Raw genomic sequence first — 4,816 nt, 5'->3', positions numbered from 1 at the left:
TAATGCGTTTAACTATTTTTCTATTCTGTATTTAAATACTTTTTTGAAGCATTAATTAGATATCAAAATATCGATAGAAATTGTTTGTTCCTTCTGTTCTAAGTTAGGTTACGTTCTTATCAAGTTATATTGACTCTCGCCTTCTAAATAAATATTTGCGTATAAATATTGAAGTAATAGCAAAAAATACTCAGCGTTTTTTTGCTAGATATTACAGTTATCGTTTTAATATTATCAAAACCAATCGTATATCACATTTTCTGTAATTATCTTCTAATTTACCCACTCAATGTAAATAAGAAACAAATAATATCATGTATCCTAATAATATTATAAGTGCGAAAGTGCCTTAGTTGGTTTGTTTTTTTTTAAGCTTATACTACTCAACCAATGCATAAAACAACTTAGGTATAGAAATATTGTTAAAACAATAGTTAGTAATGTGTACAAATATTTGTTAGATAAGCCGTGAAATAATAAATAACTTATATGTGGGCCTATTTTCAAACTTAACATGTGAATGGCCAGTGTTTATGATTACAGATAGTGAACCTTTTTAGCTAACATCGGTTATTGAAACTTATTTAGCTTATGTTTGAATTAAAATAACAAATATAAAGCAGCCGAATTTGCCATTTATGGAAATAATAAACTTGGAGAGTAAAAAGCGTACTTGATAGATTTTGTAAAAAACTTTATGATTAGTAGGTACCCCTGCAAGAGTAACAAAGTTTCATCTTTGTTTGTATACTGTAGACAACTTTATTGTATACTGTATTGAAACAGCAGGATATTAACAATGAATGACAACTTTATGGGTACTATCCTTTGCCATTTTAACGTAATATCGTGTTCTTTGTAAGGAAATAAAATGTTAAAATAGAAATAAGTTAAAATGAGAATCATAATATACAGTAATAAACCTCAAACAAATTATGATCGCTAGTATAAAATTAGAAAATAAATAAAACAGATAGCATAAAGAAAAATTATAAAGGCGCCCTATCCCAAATATACGAAAGTGATAAGACCATCAAAGGTACAATAGAAGGCCATAAAGCTTGGGTCTAAGGAAACCCGAAATCTAATAAAAGACACTGAGGTGAAGTCAAAGAACAAACAAAAATATTTTCTTAAATAGAAAATCCAAGAGACACGTGAATTGATATATAAATATATTAAACATAGCCTAACAACAGAATATAGAAAATCTTTCTCATTTAATAATACATTAGGGTTAATTTTGGCATTTTTGGAAGTTTCAAAATGTTCTAAAGTTGACACTAGGTGACTTTTTTAGGTGACAGTTGAACCTATAATTATTAAAGAATTGTCATCAAGAATATTTACTATGTTTTCTCCCAAACCCTCAACCGACATTGATGAGCTAAGCATGAAGGTTTTAAAGTTCTGTCAGAAAAATGTCTAGGGGAAATCCTACACAATATTCTCAATCCAAAAAGCATATGTTCTAAAGGATGCAAGACAACTAAGGTTTTTTTTTTTTTTTTTTTTCTCTTCGTTTGATTAAACAGGCTCGGGTGAATTCCCATGACGCCTCGTGGTTCTCTGGGGGGTAAACTTCTGCCATACATATGTTATTTTGTGTTACTATGGATTTTTCATTGAATAATATTTATTTTTTCTGTTAGTGGGATGGTTAGGCTCTGTCTTTGAAGCTATATGTGTTTTTTTTTATTTGTTTTAAAATTGGTTGAGTTCCTTGTATATTTCTATGTGATGAAGTTTTTAATATATCAATCAAATTCATATTATGTGATCTAAGTAGATTATTTAATATCTTAAAGTGCAGGTCTCTCGCAAACTCGTAGGCTGGGCATCGTAGAATAACGTGGTCCAGGGATTCTCGTTCAGCGAGGGTACAACTTAAACAAAGTGGTGTGAAATATTGTTTGATGTCAAACAACTTTGTATTGACCCGAGCATGTCCAAATCTCATTCTAATTACATTGACTATCTCCCACCTTTTGAAGTTTGTCATGATGAACCAAGGGCTATGGCCTGTCGTACTTTCTATTTCTTTGTACCATGCCGCTTTTGGTGTACGTTGGCATACCTGCTTATATGCTATTGCATACTGTCTTTGTTGATAGGCTTTGAAGTCAGATGTTGGGATGTAAATATTGAACAATTTTGTGCCGTCTGCTATGGCTTGTTTTGCTAGGTTATCTATATATTCGTTATGATAAATACCTACGTGTGCTGGAACCCAGTGAAAAGTGACGTTCTTGCCACTGTCTATTACATTATGGATGATACTCACCGGAATACCTTCCCCTTTGGAGTAGTTGTATACGTTACTCAGTGCTGTTATGGCTGCTTGTGAATCGGAGAATATTATGATGTCTTTTTGTCTGATGGTGGCGAGTGTGAAGGTTGCTTGCAAATATGGCTATAAGCTCAGCTGAGTAGCTGGATATTCCTTCTTGCAGGGAGAACTTACCTCTGATATTCAATTCTGGAATGTAGAACGCTGCACCAGCACCATTCTCGGTTTTTGATCCATCTGTATATATTTTTAGCGATTGTTTTGTATATTTTCTCTGAGGTTACTTCTTCGAGAAAACGTTGTTTTACAATAGTGTTGTTGCTTACCTTTTTTGGACATTCGAGTGTGAAGACAAATTTTTATTTCATTGTCCATTGTTAATATAGGTTGTTTAAAGTCCCAGAAGGTTTTACAGCTTCTTTAAGTGATAAGTTTGGGTCAAAAGAATGTGATTTTTGTAAGAGAGTGTAAATACAATGGTTTAGTCTTCCTTCTCCAATATGGTCTTACATTTCAGTTAGCATGTTGAGAAACATGAGACTTCTGTATGCAGGATGACATTGTTCTGATAATATTTTATAAACTAACTTATCTGTAAGTATTGATCTTCTGATATTTAATGGTAGTATGTTAGCTTCAGTTTGTAGAGCAATGATTGGAGTGGTCTTAAATGCCCCTAATGATATTCTTAAAGCTTGGTTTTGTATTGCATCTAGTTTCTTCAAGTCTTTGTTACAGACATGACCAAACAAAAATGATCCATAGTCTAACTTACTTCTTATCAAACTTTTATAAATATTCACTGCAAACTCTGGTGTTGCGCCCTTTGAACCACATACAATGGATTTTATAATTCCTATATCTTTCTGGCATTTTAAGGAAGTATTGTTGATGTGATTCTTAAAGTTTAACTTATTATCTATAAGTATACCTAAGAGCTTAATGCAATTTACAGTAGGAATCACTTGGTCATTAATTATTTAACTGTCTTTCGACGTTAGTGTTTTGCTTGCGTGAGAATATAATTTACCTTGCTTTTAGTAGCGTTAAACTCCAAGTGAAGTTGGTTGAAGTTTCATTTGGATTTCTGCTTAGTGCGTTTTGAACATTTGATCGTACTGTTTCTACAAGTTTTCCAGATGAATAAATCATTATATCATCTGCAAATTGAAGTGATTTTACAAGGTTTGGTATATGAACATTTATGTGCGCTATATATAGAGCAAACAATAAAGGACTGAGCACACTGCCTTGGGGCAATCCTCTATTAGTATACCTAGTTATGATTAAACTTAGGACTAATGAGAGTCATTTGTCTGTTTATGAGCCATGAGTTAATATAAGTCACAAACTTTGATGGAATGTTGTAGTACTACTTCAACTTGTTTATCAACTCTGGTATAAAAACTGTATCATATGCATTGGATAAGTCTAGTGAGGTTGCAATAGTTGTTTCATTGAAGGTTAGTGAAGTTTGAATATCTGCTACAAAATTTATCAAGTAATCATTGCATCCTGTTTTTTTTCTGAACCCATATTGAGTACTAGGTAAGATATTTGACTTTTCAATGTACCATTCCAATCTATTTTTAATCATAGTATTGAGCAGTTTTAAAACACATGGTATTAATGCTATAGGCCTATATGAAGTTTCCAATTGTTTGTCTTTATCTTTTTTGAGAAGTGCTATAATTTTAAATTGTTTCCACTTACTTGGTAGATCAGTGATTCCATTCCAAATATTGTTGAATATTGTCAGTATGTATAATCGTGCATTATTTGGTAGGTGGCGTAACATACTGTAGGAGTATTTTCGTCCAAACCTGGGTGCAGTATCTTTCCTTTTAGATTCTATTGCTACATTCAATTCCTTAATACTAAAAACTATTTTCTATTTTTTCAGAGTTTTCGGACGAGTTATTGCTAGAGCTACCTCTTACTTCATGTTCCATGTGGTACATGATCTGGGACTATGTGACACATAAATTTTTCACACAAGTTTTGGGTCTGCTAATATGGATGGTGTACTTACGTTTGTATAAGATTTTAGTCTTTTAACTATTTTTCCAAGCAAATGAGGAATTATTTTTACTACTTATTTCCTGACACAATTTTTTCCCATCCTTCATTTTTGGCTTTCCTGATAATTTCCCTGGCTTTCAATTGTGTGGTTTGATAATATTGATAATTAACTGCTGTCATGTTATTTTTAAACTTTTTAAAAGCTAATCGTCTAAGGGCAACAGCTTGAGAGCATACCTCATTCCCACCATTTTTTTGGTGTAAAACCTGCTCTGTTGGATATATTATACCTTGGTATTGCTTTGTCAGCTGCTAACTCTATGATATTGAGTATTTCATCCCATTGTACATCTAGTGGTATATCTGGTAGTTCGTTTACCTGTTTTTCTACAGTTTCTGTATATAGCGCCCAGTCAGCCTTTTTGAAGTTCCTTTTATTGCTTAGTTTTATACACATGGAATTAATGTCATAGTTATAACTAATAGGGGGCAAGTATTAAATTT

Source organism: Homalodisca vitripennis, unplaced genomic scaffold (assembly GCF_021130785.1).
Source record: "Homalodisca vitripennis isolate AUS2020 unplaced genomic scaffold, UT_GWSS_2.1 ScUCBcl_2298;HRSCAF=6907, whole genome shotgun sequence".
Classification (NCBI taxonomy): domain Eukaryota; kingdom Metazoa; phylum Arthropoda; class Insecta; order Hemiptera; family Cicadellidae; genus Homalodisca; species Homalodisca vitripennis.
The sequence above is the reverse complement of the archived record's forward strand: the minus strand, read 5'-3'. Positions refer to the sequence as shown.